The 26,027-nt window shown below is 46.6% G+C and overlaps 1 long non-coding RNA gene across 1 annotated transcript; it reads left to right on the forward strand.

Annotated features, from left to right (window-relative positions):
* The first annotated feature begins 2,670 nt into the window (after window positions 1-2,670).
* On the forward strand, window positions 2,671-8,917 carry LOC132652427 (uncharacterized). Its single transcript, XR_009589988.1, has 3 exons — window positions 2,671-2,777; window positions 3,761-4,811; window positions 7,891-8,917. It is a non-coding gene; the product is annotated as an uncharacterized LOC132652427 (long non-coding RNA).
* The last annotated feature ends 17,110 nt before the right edge of the window (window positions 8,918-26,027 follow it).

The raw sequence follows: 26,027 nt of genomic DNA on the forward strand, positions 1-26,027 counted from the left end.
AGTGCTAGCAAGAGGCGCTGCTGTGTCACAGGAAGTAGCTCTGTGAACAAGGACATGCGTTCTGCTAAGCACAGTTGGTGAGCCAAGCCCAGTGGGGTCACGGTGGAAAGCATGAGGAGCAGAATAAAGGGGACAGGCGTCGTGGGACTGGGGTAAGGATGGGAACAGGCATGATGACAAAGGGGAAGAGTATCAAAGGGGTGGGGACATGTCTACCAATCATGAGGACAGTGGTGGCTGGAGCAGTGTGGACCCAGAGAGCGAGGACTAAGGACAGACAGTGGCAGAGAGCGCTGTGGGTCACAGTCAAGGACTGAGGGAGGTTCCCAGGGGGTCCTGGATTCCATCTGCCACTGTCTAACTTATACAAATACTCTTCAGGACCAAGGCCATGAATTAGCACCTCTTGGGCACTTCCAGTAGGTGTGGCTGTTACTTCCATGGATGAGCTCCCAAGGGAGAGAACGCTCAAGTAGCTTTTCCCAGAGCACACAGTTGGTCCTTACAGAATTTGTGTTCTCTAATCAAAGCTAGGCCTTCTGCAGTGTAATTTGGCTGGCCAGTCCACATGTCCCCAGAGAAAAGAGTTTCTGCTCATTCTTCTTTTTCACCTCGTGAACCCAGCATAACTGAAAATAACTTCGAGTTGAGCCTGAGGACCAGGTGACCATCCTTTCCTTGAGAGCCGTACTCTTCTTGCCCTGTGCAGTTCAAGGTCAGCAGGCGCACAGCTGCTGTGCACAGCATACTGATAGTGTGTCTAGGTTCACGAGAATGGGATTGATGGGGGGTGGAGGTGTTCCCACTTCTAACTCCTACCCTATTTCCCCCTTTCTCTTCAGAATCCAAAGAACACAGCCCAATTCTTGCTTCTTGTTCATCCCCAGGCCACAGTTTGTGAGTGCTGCTAATCTTGCCATTGATGGAGTAAGTTCCAGGGGTGTGTTCCTACTCTGTCCATTTGGGTGGACAGGAACACTGCTGGCCAGTGTCTCCTTGGGCTATGCCCTACTTAGCACCTTTCCTGAGGTCTTTCTGATGGCTCATTCTCAGTTCCAGAGAGGCTCCACATCCTAGCCCTGGACATTTCTGACCTTGAAACCATCCCATGACTTCACATACTCACAGACATCGTAATTTCAGTCCCAGTATGGCTCCCGAGTTTCAGTGTTTCTGTCTACGTGGCTTTCCAGCTACGTGCGCCTAAGATTCCAGGACTCTTACAACCCAATAGCATGACCCATTCTCCTGATCCCCGCACATCATCTGGTGAGCTGCTCATCCCTAAAGATGCCGCTACCTCAAAGCCTGCCATGTGCTTGTCGTGTCCCCACTGCCCTGCTGTACCCAACAGCTGTTTGCTGGCATGTAACTACTGCAATGGTCCGGGTGCAACCTTCTCTCTTTCTGGAAGCTCTTTGAGAGTTTAGGTTCTTTGGCCTTACTCCTAGAGTCTGATTTGGCAAGAACAAAGGTGGGGTTAGGTACTTCTGGGGTATACAGTCCACAGACCCCTCCACTGCAAAAACAAGCAAGCAAGCAAACAAAAACTACAACCAAACCCCCAAAAACTCTCGACAAAAGCCTCTCGGTCCTGTGCCGCGTCTGCTGGGTTAATAGCTAGAGCTCTCACTGCCTAACATCTTCTGAACGCTTAATAGTAAGCCCTCTCTATGTGTATATACCATGATCAAAACTCCAGGCTTTACCTACGAATGATTCCACTTTACTCTGTGAAAGCAGGGGTGCAGGGAGCTATCACATGAGGACACCATGCCTCCCATCCACAGCCTGGTGCTCAACACTAGGTTTTACATTCTCGTCTGCTTGCACGGTCCGGCTGGCCCAGATGGCTTTGTTCTTCAATTGCACCCTGCCTCTGAGCCATTGCTGTCCTGCTTTCCCTTTTCAAATGGCCACCTGCCTTCATTTTCTACAGCTTCTGAATGCACTGCAAAGTTATCAGCTTAAATCACCTCCAACATCATTTGGTAGATCAGCACAGAAAGCCTGAATTCTCTCTCCACGGTCTAAACTCAGGCACCAGCTGGGACTTGGTTTTGCATGGGGAAAGGTCCAGCTTTTTTGCCAGTTCACTGGCTACTGCCAGGGTCCACTTTCTCACACCTGCAGGGCTCAAGCCCCGTGTCCTCTTTGGCTCTCAGCTCTCCTGGCTGCCCAGATTCCTAATGAACAACCTATCAGAGAAAACCCCACAGGAGTCCTTTTTTATTCTCGCATCTCTTTTGCCAGGAAAATTCCAGTCCCTTTAGAGAGCACAGCCGATTGGGTGAGGCCTGCCTTGGACAACCTTTAGATTTTCAGATTGGCAGTCTTGGGGATCTTAACCACACCCAAAAGTTCTCTTTCCAGCAGCACTCAAGTTAATTGTTTGAACAACCGAAAGGAAGAATGAGTACACTGCGGGCTGAGACTGTTGTCAGACAGCTTATAATTCTATCTCACCACCGGATCTTCAGGACCCAGCTCAAGGGGTGATTGCTTTCCTCCATCCTCTAGGGAGTTAGCTCCTCCACGAATGACACCCCCCATTTTCCAGCAGAGTATGGTATTTATTAAAACAACAACACCCCCAGAAGAAACGAGTCCACTTCCTGCGCCTACCTAGGCTGCATGTTCCTGGTCATCTTCCTGTCCCCTCCCCCCCCCCAACACTTGGGAGAGCACTAGCTCAACACACTGGCTGCTACAATGATGCGCCTCTCCGGACAAGAGCTTCTCTTTCGGAATCGCGTACAACAAAGAAAGGGGTTGTGGTAGGTGACAGCGCATGCTTCCGGCGGCGGCCAAGTGCTAGGAACCTTCAGAGCTCCCAGGGATCCCCAGGTCTCAGGGAGCAAAGCACAGACTCCGGTTTTCCCAAAACCCCTCTGCGGAGAAGCCTCGGCGACGGTGAGGCGGGCGGACCACTAGGTGTCACTCAAGATTCAATAAAGAGACTCGGGTCCTTAGAAAGCTATTCCCACCTTTCCTGGGGGAGGAAGCTGGTTAGACCGTCCCCACGCAATGTTTTCTGTCGGTTCGCGATTCCTCACCGTCCGCCGCTCTTCTCCCTGCTCTGACACAGGCTGGGCCTAAAATAGGACAGCAGCGAGGCACCACCAGGGTTGGAGCCCCCTGACCGTCGAATTCAGCCTCTTAGTTTTTCAGATGGGCAACCGACGTGTGTGTGTGTGTGTGTGTGTGTGTGTGTGTGTGTGTGTGTGTGTGTGTGTGTGTGTAGCGCGCGTGTCCAGCAGTAATTCGGAGCTCCTCCCTACTCACAAGCGACCGACGTCTTCCCTCGGACAAGTTCCTGAGCTCTAGAGCCCGGAATGGGGAAGGTAGTAGGGTCTCTTTCTTAGAAACTGAGGCCTTGGGAATGAGAGCACACCCACTCCCTGAGACCAGCGTCGGCAGCTAACCACCGGACTTTAAGTTGGGGGCTGAAGGGAAGGAGCGAAGAGAGAGCTTATGAGGAACCTTGGCCTGGGTTCTGGCCTTTTCTGCCTGTCTTAGAAGCCAAGTCCGGGCGTGGGGTTCACCAACTGCCAGACTGTGTTTTCCTTCACCCTCGGCAGAGGGCGCCCTTTCCCCGCGCCAGCTCCCCGCTGGGCAAAGCCCCGAGGCCCCGCCAAATGCTCGCCCCTCCCGGATGGGAAGTCAGGGGCCTCATGTTTCGCTGAGATAATTTCTGACTCACTCAAGTCTGACCTTGGTCACAGTCTTGAAATTATTCTGCTCCCTTTGCCCCCTGTAGATCTACAGCGCATTCTTAAGTGAATCCTGAAATTCATTTGCGTTTGTCTGGAGCTGCTGGAAACCGAGAGCTTAGCCACTGAGAAGCCAGTTACAGAAACTTTTTCAGAATGGAGAGTCCTGCCCTCTTACACAAGGTGAAAAAAGCAAAGCGAAACAAAATCTGATCTATCAATGCAGTGAATTCTTTTAAAATCTGGGAAACACTCCCCTCTCCCATTCTATTTGATCTTTCTTCTTTGCATGAAAAGAGTCTTTTGTTCGTTTATTTTTACAACCCGCGTTTTGTCGAGCACGTTGCGTGTGCCAGGTACTTGGCTGGGGAAAGCAGGTTGGCTTGCTGATTTGGATGGTGCAACCCTAGGGAAGGAGCTTGTTGGAGAGGTCCTTGTAGGGATGAGAGCGGGCCGTGCCTGAGATGGCTGCCACAGAGGAGGGGTGGGGGGACGGGAGGATGACAATACGCCCTTACCAGGACCTTGGGCAGGACTCCTCTACCTCCGCTCCCTCTTACAGCTTCCCGGAGGTTGCCAGCCATTGCTCTCCAGGCTGCTCTTCTCCAGGTCAGGCAGCCAGAGGCAGAGTGTGGCTGGACTTGTTTACCCCTTTGCACTAGGCACCTGGGATGAGCGTTGGCCATTTTGCATGATGAATCCCCATCACTTATTTCTTGTGAGCTCTAAGGCGGTCTGAAAACAAGAAGCCGGTCCGGGTGTTGGGCCCTGCTTCGTACCGTTTGTCAGAGCCAAGGGCAGCTAGGACATTGGAGACCAAAGCAGGAAGGCTGACTGCGGAGGGTGTTACAGGCTGAAGGTTCTGAGCCTGGGACTTCAAGAAGAGCTGAAGATAAGAATTCACGTGTGCTGTCTGACTTTTCCTGGGGAGAGGTGAAGAAATGTCTACTCACCTCAGACTGGTTGCCCAGGACTGACCAAAGGAACAATTCTACTGAGTCTACCATGGTGAACCATGAGTTTACTGGGGCTACTTGCACCTCTCCCTCCCCGGGACACAAAGGCTTGCTCACTGCTGAAAACCTCGCCCCCAAACTGGTAAGCACACATCCCCTAGAGCTTTCTGCACAATTCTCTACAGGACCCAGCTCAGCTGGGCACCAGTCTTCCATCTGCAGCAAGTGTCACTGCTTCTACGGGGTCGGGAAGGGCCTCCTCCTGTGACTTTCCAGAGCTTCTTGAGACTCACAAGTTTTTGTTTACTTCCTCAACAGGCCTCCCCTTGTGGGTGTATGAGCATGCGCACACGAGAGAGAGAGAGAGAGAGAGAGAGAGAGAGAGAGAGAGAGAGAGAGTGTGTGTGTGTGTGTGTGTGTTTCAATTCCAAGGAAATATCTATTCAGCAATTAGGATCGGGTCCTGGATAGTTAGGGAAAAAAAGGATAACACCAGTGTAGCATAGCATTAGCTTCAGTAATAGAAGTCTGCCTCCACTGTGGTGTCTGGAGTCCCATGCATGCAGAACCTGCTGATAGGTTCTCTGTGGCCCTGCCTGTGTTAGTCTCAGAATCAGGAAGGCAGAAGGGAGAGACAGCTCCACCTACAGCTGCAGGCAGAGAGCTCTTTGACCAAGCAGACCCAGCCATTACTCTGCACTCCTCGTCTCGTGTCTCCCTGTAATGGGCAGAATCTTTCCCATTGCCTGCCTGGTTTTTCCAGCTGGCTCTGGCCACCTGCCCTGCTCATTCCATGATGGCTACAGCCTTTTCCAGCTTCTTTACCCACCCCTGTTAAGTGGACACCTTTTCTCACTCCTGTGCTCTTCCTGCGGCTCCCTCCATGATCTGCCCATCTCTGCCTACGCCCCCCCCCCATCACCACTGGAGCACCTCTCCCTCCCCCAGGACTGTGGGGCAGTGAGGGGATCTCCCACGCTTTCCTGTAGCTGCCTCACAGTGTATCCTGTTGACGCCTGTTGGGGTTAACTTAAGGGCAGAGTCTATGTTTATTATTAGCCCAATGATTATTACGGTGGTATTATCTAACCCGCTATCACATTCAATAAAGATACGGACACCTGACAGATTTTAGAGTAGCCTTCTATCACCTGGGGCAAGGCAGATATTACCTCCTATGCTATCTGTATCTGCTCAAGCTCCCATTCCACACCATTTGCTCTAATAATTTCTATGTGGGCTACTTCCCATGCATAATTCCATAAATACTTGCTTATTCGTTCATCTGGGTTGTTTTCCTCCATCCCTGTCGGACATTTGTTCCTCTCCATGCTAACCCATGGTGGCCTCTTCCTTCCTCCTCTCATACCCCTCTGTTTCCCATGATCCTCCTGTCCTCAAAACCCTTGAACCTTAGCCACACCTATCCCATTCACCCTGTCTGGGTGTGCTGGATTTTTATTGGTCAAACAGGGAGAATTTCTTAGGTAAGGTTTCCACAAGGACAGCTGCATGTGAGAACGTGCTCCTCTGGGCAGCAGCCAGATCTTGGGGGCCAGTAGTTAGCGTCAGAACTCATAGCACCAGACCAACCCCCAACAACGTCTTTCCGAGGATTTGGCACAACCTGAAGTGACCTCAGTTGTTTAGTTTCCAGCTGTGTGTAAACCCCTTGAGCACTGGGACTTCTTCTGTCTTGTTCTCCTCAGTAGCACTGGGCACTCAAAAGATGCGTGGAGCGTGGAGAGGATGCTCTGTAAACACGCCGTGAGTAAACTAAGTAAGAAAAGCAGCCCAGACGGGAGTGCTGACCCAGCAGTCAAGAGCCCTGGCACTCCTGCAGAGGGTGCAGAGTTGGCTCTCAGCACTCACATGGCCACTCAAGACTGTAACTTCAGCTCCAGGGAATCTAATGCCCTCTTCTGGCCTCCTTGGGCACTGTGCTCACATGGTACACATAAACATACATAATAAACAAATAAATACAGCCCTGAAAATTAATTAAAAAAAAAAAGAAATAAGCTACTCACCCTAATTTACTAAGGATGCCATCCACTGTCTACTGGCTGGCTTGTGGCTCCCTTACGGACTTAGCTGAGTTTAAGATGGCATAGTGAGGTTAGTGGCCTGCCATGGATCATTCATGTCCAAGGCATTTATGGCAACTCTGGAAGCTCTCCCTTAACTCATATGTACCAGAAACTACAGTAGAAAAGGAATGTTCTCCTTGATTCAGCTCATGGTCTCTCCAACTGAGTTGGCTTCATTAGAGACTTAAACCTATGGGGTATGAACATAAAAGATGAACAGAAGGCTGCTGAAAGCCTTTTGCACTTTTTTCCCATAGGGTTCAAATCCTCATTGACTACTCAGGTGATGAACAGTACACTAACTCCAGAAGGACAGAGGAGAGCCATCACCCCATTTCCGTGTGGAATTCACAACACTCAATTTCATTGAGAGAGTGAAACAGCAGGTGCCAAGGAGGAATGGAGAGAAATGTCCTGGAGACAGGTGGAGGGGGCGGTTACCTCATGCAGGCGGGATCATCTTTGTCCTTTTGTGACAGACCAGTTCCACTTAACAGAATGTCTTTAAGGTTTACTAGGATTGTAACAAGTATCAAATATCTTTCTTTCTTTCTTTCTTTCTTTCTTTCTTTCTTTCTTTCTTTCTTTCTTTCAGGGAATTATCTCCTGTTCCCTTTCACTGGAATAAACTGACAAAGACTAAAGATGAAGAAACACATTCACAATAATTAATGCACAGGAGGGAGAAGTCAGGGACGCGATGGGCTGATCATTGGAGGGTGGTAGTATGCGGATCCCTAGTATGTTCAGAAGTATGTATAACCCTTTGCTCACAGAGGGGGAGAAAAAGGAAATGAGGGTGGTTGTGAAGGTGAGGTATGAGATGGAGATTTGTGTATAAAGATCCCAAAGGACAGATGTCATCTTGGAAGGGGTCTCTTCCAAGGTGTGGTCATAGTCCTTAGTCTTTGTGGTGGTCTGCATAAGAATGGTCCCCATAGGCTCATATTTTTAAATGCTTCTTCACCAGGGACTGGCACTATTTGAAAGGTTTAAAAGAATTATGAGGTGTGGCCTGCTGGAGAAAGTGTGTCACCACGGGGGTGGGCTGTGAGGTTTTAAAAGCCCATGCCAAGTCCAGAGTCTCTGTGTGTGTCTCTGACTCTCTGTCTCTCTCTGCCTATGGATTAGGATGTAGAACACTCAGCTACTTCTTCAGCACCATGTCTGCCTGCCTGCCACCATGCTACCTGCCATGATGATAATGGACCAAACCTCTGAAACTGTGAGCCAGCCCACAGTGAAATGCTTTCTTTTATAAGAGCTGCCATGGTCATGGAGTCTCTTCACAGCAATGGAACAGTGACTAAGACAGTCTTCTCTACTGAGATGGAAAATGGGGACTCGAAGTCTGGCCTTCATGCTGATGAGACCATTCCACAGAATTTCTCCCGACATTTGGCTGGCCAGAACTACAATTTTGTTCTTTATGTGAAATGCTTGGTGTGCCAAAACAATGCCCTATGGGGTTGGGGGAGGATAGCATCATTCTCTAAGCCCCTGCAGTAAGTGTATGCCATGAATTGTTTAATCTACTCACCCGTGCATCCATTGTTGGGCCTTTGGGTGCTTTAACCTTATTGTGAATAATGCTGCTGTGAGTACAGAGGTCCCTTCATGCTTTTTTGTTTTGTTTTGTTTTAAATTTCAGTTCTTTGTGTGTACTCCCAGAACTGGAACCACCAGATCAAATGGTAATTTATGTTGCATTTTGAAGAAATCTCAATGCTGTTTTCCACAGTGGTTATATTACTTTGTAGCCCTACCTACAGTACACAAGCATTTCCCTTTCCCTAGAGCCTTGCCAACACTTGATTTTCCTGCTCTCTCATCGATGGTAGATTGTCATTTATAAGAAGTAATATCTCACTGTAGTTTTTGTTTGTGTCAAGCTACCTAGGCTTGCTGGCCTGAAACTCATTTATGTAGCTTCTGTTGGCATCAAACTTGCAATCCTCCTGCCTTTGTCTCCTGGGTGCTGAAATCACAGGCATGCATCAACACCCACAGCATCTCACTGCAGTTTTGATTTGGATTTCTGTGATGATTTGGTGAACTGAGCATCTCTGATGAGTTTATAATCAGTCACTTATACATTGTACATGCACTTTGGAGAAATTTCCATCTCAGCAAAAATGGTAAATTGAAGGTTGCATACATTTTATTCCCCACTGCCATGCCCCCAAACAAAACCACAACCGAAAACCTTGAAGCTCTTTTTAAAGATGTCTTTTGCTTGCCTACTGTTACTTCACCCATTTTTTTACTTCAGAAATTGTAGTTTTTTTTTTTTTTTTTTTTTTTTTGTGCCATAGGCTATAAAATTGATTATTTCAAAGAAATCTCAGGGAACGGTTCGTATGAGTGTGTGTGTGTGTGTGGGGGAGCTTTCACCATGCCTGTATAGAGAACAAACGAACAAAACTGGGAAGATAGTGGCTGAGCTAGACATAGTCACCCGGCAGATTATTAGTCTATTTTTTTTCCATGGAAGAGAAAATTTAAAGAAAATTTGTGTATATCTTATTTGGGAAAAAATAATGTAAGGTAGGAATGCATTCAACACTGTAAGTTCAAACATAAAGCTTGAGGCGAAGGTGGGTGTGCCGGATCTGTCACCTACACATCACCACGTGGCTAGCAGTCACCCGTTTATGGCAGAGATAGTTGTTGGGCAGAGGTACCTATTGGGAGACAAAAATAAAAGTAAGTACAACACCTCCACTTGTATAAGCAGGTGACATGACTGGCGCAGCTCAGAAGAAGTGGAAACAAGTCAATGGGCTACTTCAGGCTTCTGCCCGCGATGCCCGCACCATGATGGACAAATTACAAGCCCAAATGGAACCTTTCTTCCTTGACTTCTTCCTATCAGAATATTTTATCACAGCGACAGGAAAAGTGAGCAAGGAATTTTCCCTTTTATCTATAGGGGATATCCACTGGATCCTTGAAACCACAGAGAGGTCTAAACGTGGTGTACATAGTATTCATTCCCTCCCTCACATACATACATACATACACACACACACATCTCTGTTAAAGCGATCTCTTTTTCACTTAAAGGAAGCACTTTATGGCTTCTCTTTGACACATCCCGATTTCCAGCATCATTCTTTTTGAACTGTAAGGCTATTTATAAAGAAAAATGAAGGTTATTTGAACACAAGCTCTGATTCTGTGTCACTTGAGCTGGTAATGGAGTTAACTACTAAGCGATAGATTGTGAGCCGCATATAGGCTGCGGATACACAGGACATAAAGGACACTCAGCCCAGGCAGGACAGAGTGAGATTTCATGGCTCCACTCAAAGTGGAACATAATTTAAAATGTCTGGCTTATTTATTTCTGGAATTTTCTGCTTAAGGTTTTTAGATTTGTTTTAGCCACAGATAACTGACATCACAAAAAATGAAGCCAAGTGCAGTGGCTACTATATTACATAGCCTTTTGACTGGTTAACTCCTTGCTTTCCAACATACTCAAACATCTGTCTCAGAACTATTTAATACATGCCTTTTTGTGCTAATATCCTGATTCAAATTATAATCTTGTCAGAGTCAGTGTTTTTTTTTTTTTTTTTTGTCTCCATTTCTATCTCTTATTCCCTTTATGCTGAACTGTGCTGGGTGATACTGGGTGTTTAGTATATACTCATTAAAAACCTTAGCATTCCGTTCTGAAGTAAAATGTGGGTAGAAGAAGGATGCTGATGGAGACTGGTCCATGGTGGAAGAAAGATGAAGTGAGAACTGTGCTTTATTTACTGTACACTAAGCACTGGGCGAGGCTCTAACTTCTCACAAGCAAACTTGAGAAATATGTAGTTCTCTTCTATTTTAGAGATGACAAAGCGAGGCTCAGAGTAGTTAAGGAGCCTAAGGAATATAAACAGATTCTATTTAACTCCAAAACCTTGATTTTTTTTTCAGTTACTACACCTGACCTGTTCCAGCTTACTGCAGACTATATGATTCCTAAAATCTGATGGAAAAAAAAAGAAATTGTTCTAAAAATTGATGAGCATGAGCTTTTAAAAATCTTTATAACTATGTTGGAAATGGGTGCAATCGCTTATGAACATAGAATAGAAAATAGTTGGGACTATTAGTATTTCAGTGTTGATAAAGATAAAGACATCTTGTCTGAATTCCAAAGTTAACTCAAGTCAATGGCAACTTATTGAGTAGTTAATAGGTATAAACACAATCCTAGGTGTTGTAAGCCAGTGGCTCTCAGCCTTCCTAGAGCTGTGGCCCCTGAATACAGTTCCTCATGTTGTGACCCCCAGCCATACAATTATTTTCGTTATTACTACTTCACAACTATAATCTTTCTACTATTATGAATCATAATGTAAACATCTGAGTTTCTGATGGTCTTAGGCAACCCTTGTGTAAAGGTCATTTGACTCCAAAGGGGTTGTGACCCACAGGTTGGGAACCGCTGGTGTAGGGGCTACAACACGAGTGGAGAGATGTTCCTTAAATAGAAGGGCAAGACAAGCATACAAATGGACAGAGAGACCCCGACATAGCGTGTAAACAGAGATATCCAGAGAAAGGGTGTTTGTCCAGAAAGATCAGGGCAGATGTCCAGAGGATGGTGGTTTGTTGGGTTGCCTTGACCAGTAGCAGAATTCTGGCAGGACAAGGTCCTGGGAGACTGAAGATGGCAGCCATCAGAGGGGTGATGATATCAAGAACAAAGAAAAAGAGGTGAGGTGGGCTCAATTCAGGTGGGACTCAGTGGTGTCTTGAGCTTAGGTGGATCAAGAACACGTATCAGAGATTCTTGAAAGGACATTTTTCTCTCATCAAAGCTTAAAACCCTGTTATGCAGAGGTTATACATATGTAAGGAAGATATTTTTCCACAGAATTTGGAGAGATGGCACACTTTTGAGATCACCATCTCTCTTATGCAGCCCTAGGATATTTGTCTATAGCTCTGGTTGGTGCCCATGGGTTCTGGTTCTCCTTGACTCCCTGGCAGCAGTCTGGGAGGGAAATGGTGTTTTCGTAATAAGGTAGAACCTGTGTGTTAAACATCAGGACTTATCTGGCTCCTTCTGGAATGCCCACCCTTCCTGGGCAGCCAGACAGTTTAAGACCTATAAGTTTAAAAAAAAAAAATCCCCTACAGTGGATGGAGGAGTTCATTAACCATCCTGTGAGTCAATCAGCCGCCGAATCCTTGGCCCCTCAGGCATCCAAACCAGCTTAAGAAGCTGGACAAGAAACTGCCTCTGAAGATCCCCATGGTCCTCAGGGAAGTTGCTTGACAGCAGGGCTTTTTCCTTGGCTTGCTATGGCACTCCCTACAACCAGAAGTACATCATTCACTATACAGACCACAGCGTACAGGATTCTAGAACCGAGAAGTGGAAAAAAAAAAAAAAAAAGAGAGGAGAGGAAAAAAAAACAAAAAACAAAACAAAACAAAACAAAAAAAACAAAAAAACATGATTCCCAATTCTAGCCCAAAGTAATGGAGACAATGTTTAGTTTGTGTAGTGCTAGCACCTCTGAAAACACCTCTCCACTTAGGAATGCATATGGAGCCCTGTAATCATGCTGTAATTTGGACCTTGCCTAATCAAATGCATTCTGCATCTGGAAACCACAGAGCAACGAAGGAAGCAGAGTGAGTCCTCTGTTCCTTCCAACAACAGAAGTACAGAACACCCAGGAAAAGTGGCACACCCCAAGAATGCAGCAGGTCTGGGAAAGTGACGGTGCCTGAGAAAACCGTTACCTCTGGGAACGAAGCACATCCAGGAAATGTAGTACACCTGGGAAAGCATGGCCTCCCGGAAAGTCGGTACATCTGGGAAATGAGGTACAACCAGGAAACACAGAAAGCAGTGCATCCCGGGAAAGCATTTTCAATCCACCAGTGCTCAACCCTTCCGTCTGCACTGCAGGCTGCAGAGCCCTGTCACAAGGCGAGGAGGGACAGGTGTGTGTACTTGCAGAGAGCACGGGGCACAGGCTTTGGGGACCAGCAGACCCGGACTCAGATTCTCTCCTCTATCCATTAATTCTGCAACTCAGCCCTCAGTGACAACCTCCTCCCCTCCTTCCTCACCCACCTTCCCCTCACCCCCTTCTACCTCCTTTTTCTCCTCCTCTTCCTCTTCTTTTTTTTTACGTTAGTTATTTATTATGTGTGCATGTATGTGTGCACGTGGGCACACACATGCCATGGCACATGTGTGATGGTCAGAGGACAGCTTGTGGAGTTAATTCTCTGCTACCACATCAGTTCCTGGTTGTCAAGGTTGGTGGTGGTCACCCCAGTCTGCTAAGCCACCTTGCGGGGCCGGTGACAACCCTCTGGGACCACAGTTTGCTTACTCGTAAAACGAGGATAGGGAAGCCTGTGCCTTGACGAGTTGATGATTAGAGGTGCACGAACAGCACGCTCAAACCCTTCATCTGCTGTCAAACTCAATCATTTTTGAATGGGTGATTTCCAGAAAACTGTTCCTTCCATTTTCTTTGCAGACACCCATAGAGGACCTGTTTCAGCACTGTCACCTGCTGGGCCCGGCAGCAGTGACTCCAGAAATTCTAGCTATTGAATTTGGGGTGGCGCTAGGGAGATGGTTTATAGCTTCATTTGCATATTGGCTTTACAGCCTCTGCGTTTATTTTTTAGGTTCCTTGCCATGGGAGAGGATGGGCAATAAGATATTTAAGGCTCTTACCACAAACCTTGGGTACCATTTGCAGCTACATGAGCCAGCGTTCTGACGGTTCTAGCGTCCCCCAAAGCTTGGTGCTTCCCCCTAATAGAAAGGTTTTCTCATTTACCTGTGTATCCCGTATCACCCATGGTGGGATCTAAGTCTACTCCCTCCGGCAGTCCTTCAGAATTCCCTCTTTTCGGCTGTGGGCTGGGGAACCCGTGGCAGAGGAGATGCAGGCACCGTGAGCTTCTCAGCTGAGAGAGAATCACTTCTGCTCATTTCCCATTGGTGAGAGTAAGGGCTGTGAGGAGCGTGTCCAGACAAATAAGCGCTGTTTGTGTTTGGAGAAAGTACAGCTTAGCAAGTTTATTAAACTGATCAGATCAAGGGCAGAGCAAACAGGGCTAACTGTAAACTTGCGGTCTTTTTTTTTTTTTTTCCTGAGAGATGGTCTAACAGGGTAGCCCGGGTTAACCTGGAGCTCATTATGTAGGCTTGGCCGGTCTTGTGCTCATAGCCATCCAGCAGTGTGGGATTCCAGATGTTAGTCGCCACACCTGGCTCCAGCCCCTCCTCCCAGTGATCAGCTGTCATGGGAGGAAGAAGAGTGAGGTGTGAGGAGAAAGTCTGAGCACTCCCTCTGTGGGTATAGACTCCCAGGATGCACTTCTACCATGTTTCCTTCTGATCCCCTGGAGGCAAAAAAGAAGAGCCACAGAGGCTTCGCATCCACTGTAAAGACATCTCACCCGCACATCTGTTCGCTTGCACCCACTGTGAAGACGTCTCCCCACACGTCTGCTCACATCCATTTGACTCCAGACAGATGGGTGTCGGGGTTCTCCTTAAGAGTCCTTAGGTAACTTTTCCTCTTGAATCCTGCAGCCTCTTGGTCCAGTGTACGCATGGTAGACATTGGAGGTGCACTCCCATCTCCCTACTTTGGGTGCAATGCTTTTCACACCGCAGCTCTGAGTGCTGCTTCTGGAGCTCAGCTGTGCCCTCTCCGGGTAATCATTCTCAGCCTGGGGGAGCGTCTTGCCCCAGGGACTCTTGGTAGACTGTGCTCTTCCCCCTCTCAGAGGTGGTCTGCATCAGAGACCTGCTGATGACTAGAGCATAAAGGCCCCCCTTGGTCCATTTTCTAGGACCGATGGGAGCAGCCATGCTCACACTTCCTCTGCTCACTTGCATCACTCTACCTCTCTTAACCCTGACCTAAGATTCTATTCCTAGGAAGCCAGCTCTATGACAGAATCCCGGGAGGAAATTCTTTTAATCACTTTCCTCCAGTCTTGGAGGACATGGGAAACAGCTGGCCTTTCTTGGCAAGCACGGAGTCACTCAAGGACTCCTTCTCCACCTTTTTTTTTTCTAGCTGAACAACTACAATTCCATTAAACTATGGTTTATGGTTTAATTTTTAATACCCACATTCCTGTTTAGGATACCTGGATGAAGTCACTTAGCAAGAATGGGACACTGAAGGGATTATCTTACTGCTATCCATAAGAAGTGGGGGGGTGACTAAAAAAAAAAAAAGAAGAGGAAGGGTCAACCATTTTAAATAATTTCCTTTTTTTAAATGTTAAGTAGTCATCACAGTTCTGTGGGGGAGGAATCTTATTTTTTATTTTCTATGAGGAATCAGAGGAAATGTTTAAGCGGCTTCCTAAATCTACAGGGCAAGCTTAGCGTAAAAGAAGCATAGCAAAGAATAAAAAGACAGATTCTGGGCTGGCTCCCGGCATTCATTTCTATTCTGCTGTCTAACCCTGAACAGATCTCTTATGATATATCAGCGAGGAACTGTATTTGGCTGACATTTAGAAATACCCCAGATGATGTTTTGAATGCTCAAGACTATTTCTTCACTAAAAGAGGAGGCCAGGGAAGGAAACTGCATGGAATTGGTAGATTGGTGGGTATCTTCTTTGCCGTCAGCGACTTCTCTCTACTGGGCTATGACCCTTGTTTTCTTGGTTCAACATGATGGGTGGAGCCCTATCCATCCTAAGTTAGCTGCAGAGAATGAGAAGGAGGAAGAAGAAAGGCCTGCTCCTTCCTCATAAGGAGGCTTTCCCATTGTTTCATAAAGCATCTCTCTTCATATCCTATGTTGACAAACAAATGGCAACATCTCGGGGCCAGCAAAGAGGAAGCAAGTGTTCCTCCCAAATGCTTATGCTTTTCTCAATTTGGAATTATTTTGAGGACACATTTATTGAGCATAACTGCGTTCCAGTCCCTCTTCAAGGCATTAAGATGACTAAAAGCAGGGATGGGTGTAGGTTAGAATGATTGTAAGGGGTGGAGAAGGAAAGAAGGCTCAGCCATTAAGAGAACCTGCTGCTCATTCAAAAAGTGTGTGGTCAGCTCCAAGCACCCACGCTGGGCGGCTCACAGCTGCCTGTAACTAACTCCAGCTCCAGGGAACCTGACCCTTCTGTTCTCCATGGGTATCTGTTCTCACATGCATACACAAAAATAAAAATACAGTAAGATTGAATAAAAAGAATCACACGGGGCCTGGGTTGTAGTCTCAATGGAGTCTCATGTCCCTTCTAGTAAATGTGCACCTTCCAGCAGCCTGTCATCAGCCCTAACTCAGAGAGAGCGGTGAGGTGCCGCAGTCTGAGGCAAAAGAAAAGAATGGGAGTCACGGATCTAGGAGCGCAAATCATCTACAGCTGGCGTGTTGTGAAAACAAGGGTGTCCTAGTTATCTGCTTACTTGTTTATGAAGAGGGAAAATATGCTCCTCTTCTTCATAATTAAAACAAGGGCGAAATCCCTGAAAGGACGATGAGAAGGGAAGGCTCAGGTTGCAAGGAGGTGGGGAGTCTTGCTTCTTGGCCTTGTAAGGTGAAGAGAGTGGCTAGAGGGCCCATCGCTATGACTGCCCAGGAGGAGAGCCACGGCCTTTCATTAGCACGGAACTCAGTGGCATCTACCCAGAAGGCACATGGTGCATAATAATGGTTTTGTACCGAGTAAGAATATTTATTTATAATATCAATCTTGGAAAAGTCTAGAATCAAAATTCTAAATACCACATTCCCAGGATTTAAGACACCATTAAAAATAGCCATGCCATTATTTTATGTATGGCAATGATAGGGAAATCTCTGCCCAGTAAATTATGATGACTTCTTATGGGCTGTAAGCAGCATTTTAACTTAAAAGATGCTAAAATGCAAAAAAAAAAAAAAAAAAAAAAAAAAAAAAAACAAACACCTATGATATATGGTTGGCCTTCTGTGAATACATTTCTTCAGGGAAGTAACATGATGCTTTTTAAAGCAGAAAGTGCTGCTATGACACAGGAAGCCAGGGAGCGAACTTAGCTTTGGCTTCCTGACCCTTCCCGGTGCTCGGTTCTCTCTCCTCTCTCCTGAGGAGTTATGGCAGACTCTTTAATACTGACAAGTCCATATCCTTGTGGATTTGGTTTTTGGAAGCTAAAAGATCCAACTATTGTTCTAAGGGAAATGGCTCTTTCTTCTGAATCACCTTAGAGAGTGGAAAGAAAAATAACTCGGGAGTTTGATCTCCAAATTACCAAATTACAAAATTACCCAAATTACCAAACTGTAGGAAGTGGTTGAAGAGGAAAAAACAAGAAACAAAAACACCCCCCAAAAAACAAACAAACAAACAAACAAACAAAAAAACCAGCATATCTTTTGAGACTGGATCTCATATAGTCTGCCCTGGCCTCAGCCTTGCCTTGAAACCAAAGCTTGTCTTGACCCACTGATCTTCATGCTTTCTTCACTTCCCAAGTTCTGGGACTGTAGGAGTGGGCCGCTATGCCTGATGGGTACGGTTGACATTTTAAGGCTCAAAATATTGTAGAGGTAGAAAAGGCAACCTGAACTTATAACTGGAAAATCACAAGTAAAACAAACAGAAAAATACCTGAAGGGATTGCAGAAGCAACCGTGTGGGTTACGGTTCCAATGAGGGTATAGAACCCCCCATTCATTGTCATGAGGATGGCTTTTTTTAGGATGCTTATGTGCCAGGAAGGGTCACTTTGCTGGAGATACATGCATTGGCTGACTCGAAATGTTGGCCTTTTTGGGTGGAGCAATGGGCCCAGTCACCGAAAGCACTGGTTTCTCTTCTAGAGAACACAGGTTCGATCCCAGCATCAACACAGTGGCTCACAAATGTCTGTAACTCTAGCCCCAGGCGATCTAACATTTTTCTGGTGTCTGTGAGCACAGCATTGCATATGGTGCACAGGCATACATGCAGACAAAACATCTATAGAATAAAATAAAATTTAAGGCTAAAATATTTTTAATTTTAACACCTTTCTGAGCATGTGTGTTCTGGGAATGAGGGTAAAAGCTGAGCTGGGGACAGAGTTCAGTTTTAGTGAGGAGAGAAGTTTGGAAATATGGACTCTAAATAGTCACAAAGACCTGAACTTTCAAGCCTTCCTCTGTGTTGTTTGTCCTGCTCAGGAACATTTTAACTCTTCTAAGTCTTTCCATACTGAAATAAGTAACCCAAACACTCTACCCCAACTCCCATCTTACCTCTCTACTCTGCAAAGTTCTCCCACAAAACCAAACATGCTGTTCTCCTGAAGGAGTCCATTGGACTTCCCATGGGTACATCTTCTACCTGGCATTCTTGTTCATTGCTCATCGGACTCCTTTATCTTTATCTTAGTTACTTTTCTTATTTCTGTTGGTAAAACCCCTGATGAAATCATCTGACAGATTTATTTCAGCCCACAGATTTAGGGTTCAGCCAATCTATCGTGGAGGAGGAGCCACAGGGGCAGGAGCCCGAGGCAGCTGCATCCTGAGTCAAGACGCCCAGGGATGCCTGTGTGGGCTCAGCCCATGGTCTCCTTTTTGTTCTGTCTGGGATCCCATCCCAGGAAATGGAGCCACCCACAGTGGGCAGATTAAGATAATCCCTCATGGCATGCCCAGAGACCCGTTTCCCAGGTAAGTCTGGATCTCATCGAGGTGATTACTGCAATTGATATCACTCCCCTCTTACAGACTTGAGTCTGACTGAAACATCCCTTTCATATGTTGACAACTCAGCAAGCTCAGTAGTGGATTTAGGGAGGTGAATAGCTTACAAGCCTTCTGATGTCATTCATGGACGAGTTTATAGTTTGAGGTACTGTTGGGCAGCAATGGAAACTGAAGTAGGGGTACCTAGTTGAAAGTGTACCTTCCTGAGAGGATGCCTGTAGGGATATGTGTTATTTCTGCCTCACCTCTGTCTCCCTGTGCTTGCTTTCTAGCCCTCAGGCGAGCCATCTCCCTCTGCTGTGCCTTCCCCTTGTGATGTCTAACTAAGACACCTTTGCCGATGTATGTCTGCTCATCCCTGTCAGGCACCCAGTAGAATCAAACTGGGGCTCAGCCAGACACCCTTCCTTTCTTTTCACTTCTTACACCCCTCCACCTCCTGCGCTGCTTGTCCTGACCCACAGCTGCCACGTGGGTAGCCTGGGGCTTCCGGAGGAATGTTACTTGTGGTCCAAGGAGTAGGCTCCATTTATTGAGCACTTCCTGTATTCTAGCCACAATAGTTACTTCACAGTTACTGCATTTAGTCCTCACCAATGTCCCAGTGAAGTAGATACAAGTGTCTCACTTCAGGGAAACTTGGGAAACCAAGCTGTGGATGAATGAGCTGTGCAGCATCTATGAGCGCTCTTACTGCTGATTTAAGAAATCACCACGCGGTCAATGGCTTAACTAAAACCCATTTCTTCCTGGAGATCTAGAAGCCAGGTGCCCAGAGGTGGCCGCAGTGGGCTAAAGTCAAGGTGATAGCAAACAGAGGAGAGAGCAGCAGTCCGTGTTTCCCTTAGAAGGTTTGCTAGCAGAGTGGTGAGAGGCAAACCTGGGCCTGGGCTGCTCTAACAAAAGCGAGGTGAAGCGACCAGCGGGAAGCAGAGAATGGCATGTCTTCAATGTAGCACCACTGGGAAAAATAGAGATCCAGTGACACCCAAGTTTGGACGAGAGGTATAGGGTTAACTAATAGTTGAAGTGTGATCCTGCCCATCACTGACCCACTTTCCCGTCATTGTTTCAACCCCATTCTCTCTTACAAGGTGTTCAGACACGATGTCAGAAGAGATGTGAAATCTCTTCCAGGGAGCTAAGTGCTCCTCTGGCTGGCACTATGCTTCAGCCTGTTCCTTTTCCCAGTGTGAGGCTCCTAGGGAAATCTAATATCTTGGGGACCATTGTTTCAATATTGTGGTAATCAAGGAGCTCAGTGAAGACCGTCTCCCCTTTAGGGCATCCTCTCTCATACCAGGCTGGCTAAAGGCATGTCCCCAAAGACCCAACTTTCTTCTGGAAGCCTTTACGTTTTAAATGTTCCACCATCTCCTAGTGGTTGCGTTGTCTGGAGAACAAGTCTTTGATATGCCAGCCTTTGGGAGGCACTTACCCAAACAGCACTAGGTCTAATAGTGGTCAGCTTTGAGACCAGACACCTATACTAAAGAGATCTGTCTGTCAAAGCCTTTGAGCATGAAACAGTGTGAGTCTAGTATGGAAAGATTAACTATAAACTGTAACCGTAAGGAAGGAAAATCTGGGTTAGTTAGCATCCTTACTGACGTCATTTCCAAACTGTTCAACCTTGGTGAAGCCGATTGACCTCTCTGCTTTTAAGTTCTTTTTAGACAATCAACCTCCCAAGGGTTGTACAATGACTAATGAGATCATGAATGAAAAGCCCTTAGCTAAGCCAGCCGTGGTGGAATAAGCCTTTGGTCCCAGCACTAGGAAGGCAGAGACAGCCGAATGGATCTCTGTGTGTTCGAGGCCAGCCTCATCTACAGAGCGAGTTCCAGGAGAGCCAAGACTGTTAAACAGAGAAACCATGTCTCGAAAAACCAACCAACAAACAAAACAACAAACAAAAGAAAAAATAAAGAAAAGCCCTTAGCTGCGTGCTGATAGATCTCCGACAGAGGGCGCTGTAGCCTTTTTGCAACCCACCCCGCCCACCCCTGGAGAGGCTCAGCCACGCTAAGAATAGAATTCCCTTGGCTCCTGTTTTCTAGCTCAGAGAATATCCTATTTGCTTGCTTCTTGGTTACGTCCGCCTTTTAGTTCCTTTAAGGTATCTTTTCTATGTTTAATTCTTTTTTCAACTTAACATTGCTACTACTCCTGGTGTCGTTTGACCAGGCCGAGTCCAGGAGGCAGATGCGCGGGCTTCTGATTTTCTGCCTTGCTTTTGGGAAGCTAGGCTGTTACTAGGGTTTCTTGGTTGACGCCAAGCAATATAGCTGTAAGTTGAAGAAAAAAAAAAGTGAAGAAACCCTTGGAAGGAAACTGTATAGTGTGTGGTTGGGAAGTGAGAAGTTTCTTCTGGGCTGAGGCTGACAAAAAGAAATCTGAAACATGGATGTGACAGGAAAAAATGACCCTGATGGAGGGACTTCCCAGAGAGAGTGGCAGAAGGTCCTGGCCTCAGACACTCCCTGAGGATGTGGGTGGTGCTCAGCGCCGTTCTCGTCCTCCTTCCATTCTTCTAACTCTGATGGCGTTAGGAGAGGGAGCTGATTCATCATTTGGATTGGAGCGGAGGGGCTGTTGACCCAGGCAGCTCTGCCTCAGACCGCCGGGCCAGAGTAAAAGCGTTAATGGAAAACGTTCCAGCTGAATGAGGGAGCAGGGCTCCGCCAAGGTCACTTTCCATCGGGGCCTGCCAAAGCTGATGTCACTGGGAACTTGCATCCGATTTCTCCCTTCCGGTTTGTACTTTTTTAAAGGTACAGAATGATGTCTTCTTTCGCCAAAGCTCGTCTCTCATCAGCCATTCAAGACAAAGCTTATTTTTCACCAACTATGTTCTATTACCCGATTTCGTTCTTAAAGATCATTTGTAAGTCCGAGCTCAGGCTGATGAGTCAGCAGGCCCCCGCTTGTGGGTCATCAACGCTGGGTTAGGTGATAAGGCAGAATAACCAAGGAAGCCCAGGTGTGGTGCCGAACCTGCCAACAAATGCAACAAGGAGGGTCACGTGCATAGATTAATGCGGGGGAGATGATTCTTAGGAGCTCTCATAGAAGTGGGAGGTGAGCAAGGCCTTTGGATGGCCTGAGAAGACCGCCTGGATGGAGGAGGTGAGCTGTGAGGGAGAGGGTCAGCATCGCTAGGGTTAGCAAGAGCATTCCAGAAGGGAGAGAACACGGCAAGGACCTGGGATGAAAAAGGAGTAAACAGAACAAGTAAGAACGCAAATGGGCTGTCTGTGGGGTGTTCTTCACCCCACCCCAGGTATAGCCATAACCTTGATACAAACATGCATTCCAAGCTTTTCTCAGAGTTTGTCTCCTGGGTAAAGGGGTGATGCTTTCTCAAGATCACTTCAGGCACCGCACCTACCGCACCTCTGTTCTTACTCAGTTCTAGGGGCCAATGGAACTCTGACTCTAAGGGTGATGCCAGGGACCAACGGGACACCCGCCGTAAGGGTGACACTCAGAGCCAATGGGACACCCGCTGTAGGCGTGATGCTAGGAGCCAACAGAACACCCACTAAAAGAGTTACCCTAGGGGCCAGTGGGACACCCGCTGTGAGGGTGATGCTAAGAGCCAGTGGAACATCCACTGCTGCTCGTTTGAACTCACAACATTAGGCTCTAAGTGTGAGTATGTATGTCCTTGCAGTGAGGTCTATAAGTGGCTGGTTGGTGCTGGTGTCCTTAGACTTCCTCTGACCTTTCCCCCAACCACAGCCCCAACTCGTCCCAATGGTCTCTGGAGCCTCCATGTGTCCACAAGGCTGATTGTCTCCTGAGCGGATGGGGAAATGCGCAGCTGAAGCTTTAGGACTGGGTGGCCATCTGGCAGGTCTATTATCTGAATTCAGTAGATGGCAGGCGGAGGGTTTAGAAGCTCCCAGCTCCCATCTGGTGTGTGGAAATATCTGAATCCTGCGTCAAGAACTCCAGAGCCTGGCTGCCGCTAGGACGGACTGTCCTCTGGACCTGTGCCGGACACCGATGAGATCAGTGCCGCAGGTGTGGGAGCTCATTTGGCTCCAGAGATGGAATGGCTGAAGATGGGAAGGGGGGGAGGGCCGAAACGCAGCCGTCAAAGCAGCGAGTCCTCTGTTTTGTGGCATTTATCAAAGTATCAAGGGATGGTAGTGGTGAGTGTTCTGGTGGGATAGGAGTCGCAGGGTAAGAACCTTAAGAATTCATCTCTGTATTAGAGATGCCTCTTCAGAAAGGGGAACATGTGGAAATTCACATCACCTATTCAAAAGTTGATATGTGGTCTATCCCAGCTGGTTTCATGGGTTGAATGTGCCACTCAAGCACTGGGAGGAGCCAAACATTGCAAGTCCGGTCCTTCGTGTATACTAAAGGTTAGCACCTCTCTGAAGATGAAGGATGTCTATTTTCTGTTTTATCAAATTTAACTCTAGGATGTGTGGCTCCAAACTTTGTTACACTTTAGGGCTGTCTTGGTTGTGGAGGTGGGCGAGGTAGGGATGATATTAGGTCCAGAGTTCGGTATTTTCTTAAGAAACTACAGGGCGACCCCCTAGGGGGAGGTACACAAACCGCACAATGGGATATAACAGAAGATGGCTGGGATTACGGTATCTACTTTTTGATATTACAGTTAATATTGTATTACAACATTATATTAATATTGTAATCTGCAACTTACTGCACCATATTACATTAATATAATTTCTCTAATATGATCTTTCTGGAACCTTTGTGTTATACCGGGGCAGGTGTTCTTGTTTTGTTATAAAGATTCTATAGTTCACAGAGGTTGTGATTTGTGAGTCCATGGAGTAGACACCCACAGACTCAGACCCCCAGCACAGGACTGTCTGATGGGCTCTGCCCAACTGTCCTTCCTCTGCCTCTCCTAGACCTCCTTCCATCTTATTTTCTCCCTGTTAGTTCTGCTCCAGCCCACTGATATCCTGGACACACTTCTCCTTCAGAGCTGAGGTCACCCTTCCGCCCCTCCCCAATCCTCCTTCCCCAGGCTTTTGCTTAACTATCTCCTTTCCAAGAACGCATCCTGTAAGCTTCAGTCTGACTGAATTTAGGGAGACACATCTCTGGGGATGTGTGTGTGGGCATTTCTAGAGAGGTTTAACTGAGAAAGGAGGACCTTCCCATCTCTGATGAATGTGAGAGGCACTGTCCTTGGGATTCTAATTTAAGAAGGAGAAAAAGTCAGCTGAGTGCTGGCATTTATCTCTCTGCTTCCTGTGTGTGGTCGCAATGTGACCATCCTGAGAGATTCTCTGGCCTCTGTCCCTTCATCAGTGTGACGGACTGTATCCTCAAACGGTGAACCAAGGATCAGAAGACCCATCTTTCCTTCAGTTTTTTTTTTTTTTTCTTGTCAGATATTTGGGTACAACAAGGAGACAGAAACTAATATACCTCCTTGGTTTACCACATTTTAAAACTGAAACCTCTCCCTATCTTATTTGTCTGTCTCATATATGTCTGATATGTATCTATATGCTTGTTTTATCTAATTTGTATGTATACCTATTTGCACCTATCCTACATGTTTGTTTTTTTTTTTTTAATTGTAGCAAAATGCAGGTCACATTTATCACTTTCACAGTTTTGCGGCACACAGCTCACAGTGAAATGAAATAGATTCACAACAATGGGGGATGGTTATTACCCTTCTCCAAATCTCATTTCATTTTCAGAATGGGAACTCCACACCTATAAAACAATAACCTTTCCCTCTCCCTGACCTTCTGGATGATTTCTTTCTATGATCTCTTTCTCTCTGAGAACTTGCCTATCCATGTTAAGCAGAATCATCCAATATTTGCCTTCTGGGGACTGGCTTATTTTGCTTGGCACACTGTCCTTCAGATTCTCCCATATTGGTCAGACTAACTTTTTTATTTCTTTTGGCTGAATAGTACTGCATCATATGCATACCCCTGAAGGACGGTGTTGCTTCCACCCTCTGGCAGTTGTGAGCAATGCTGCTGTAAGCGTGGGCCTACACATATGTCAGGACCTTGACTGATCTTCAGTCAGAAATGGAAGACTTGGACATGTGGCAATTCTCTTTTCGGCTTTTGAGGAACTGCCATTTTGTTCAGCACTGCAGCGCTAACATTTCATGTTCTGACTGACGGTGAACACAGGTTCCTGTTTCCCACTGTCCCCATCAGCACTTGTTAATCTATTTCATCACCATCAGTTATTCTAACGGTTGTGCTGTAATAGCTCATTGTAGTTTTATTTTGCTTCCCTCCCCTCCCCCGATGATTAGTAGGACTGAATGTATTTTTCTGTGCTCGTGGGTGTTTGCACATCTTCTTTGAAGAAATGTCTAAGCCCTTTGCCTATTTTCAGTTTGTGTGTGTTGGGGATATGTGGGCATGTGTGGTGTTAGACATGGAATCTAGGATCATGTGATGCCAGATGAGTCCTCTGAGACCCAGACCCAGCCTTTGCCTGTTTTTAAAGTCCGGCTGTGCAGTGATTTTTGCTACTGCTTTACGCTGTAGGAGTTATTTATGTATTCTGTATCTGGAAAACTTTTACAATTAATTATTTGGTTAATTAACTGAAATTTGGAGATATTCTCACCACATAGCTTTGGCTGGCTTCAAACGCAAGATTTCCCTGCCTCAGATTTCTGGGTTTGGGGACTATCGGTGGGAGCCAGCGCATCAAGATCACATCTGGTACATTTCTAACAGGGTGTTTTGTGTTGGGGATGTGGCTCAGTTGGTAGAGTGCTTGCTTAGCATGCATGGGACCCGGCTTTGATCCCCAACATCCATAAACCAGGGGCACACGCTACAGCACACACTTGTAATCCTAGCACTTGCAAAGTGGAGATCATCCTTAGCTACATGAAACTCTGTCTTAAAGCAAGTTATTAAAAACATATCAGTGTTATTTGTAGTTGGCTCTTATATAATACTATCAAGTGATTAAAATTAGAAATGCCTGTTCATTTTCTTCACTGTTGCAAGCCCAGCACCTACCGAGCACTGTGCTAGGCACAACTGGATGTTATTATATTTGTTGAATGAATGACGATGTGTGCGATGATATAATAGGAATGCAGCCAAACAAACCCTTTCCTCCCCAACTTGCTTTTTGGCCATAGTGTTTCACTGCAGCAATAGAAAGCCTAACTAAGGCAGTGGGTACCAGCACAATGGGATGTTGCTGTGACAGACCTGACCATGTTGTTTTGGGGAGGACTCTGGAAGGACTTTGGAACTTTGGGCTAGCAGAGCCATTGAGTGTTGAGAACTGGGTGGGATGCTCTTGAGGAGCTTGAAGATAAGAATGCTGAGAGCAGTGCAGAAGATGGAGGCCTGGCTTGTGAAGTTTTAGAGGCTAATATAAAGACTCTACCAGGGCCATTTGCTATTCCGAAGTAAGACTCCATAGTTCCAGTCATCTGGAGCTGAGGAGTCAGCCGTAATTAACAGGAGACCAGCACCTTTGCATTACTGGGACAATTGATGCTGATTAGCTGGAGCTAATAAATTAACAGCGATTACGAAGAAAACAGCATCAATGAGGTGAAGT

Source organism: Meriones unguiculatus, chromosome 2 (assembly GCF_030254825.1).
Source record: "Meriones unguiculatus strain TT.TT164.6M chromosome 2, Bangor_MerUng_6.1, whole genome shotgun sequence".
In the NCBI taxonomy this organism is placed as follows: Eukaryota; Metazoa; Chordata; class Mammalia; order Rodentia; family Muridae; genus Meriones; species Meriones unguiculatus.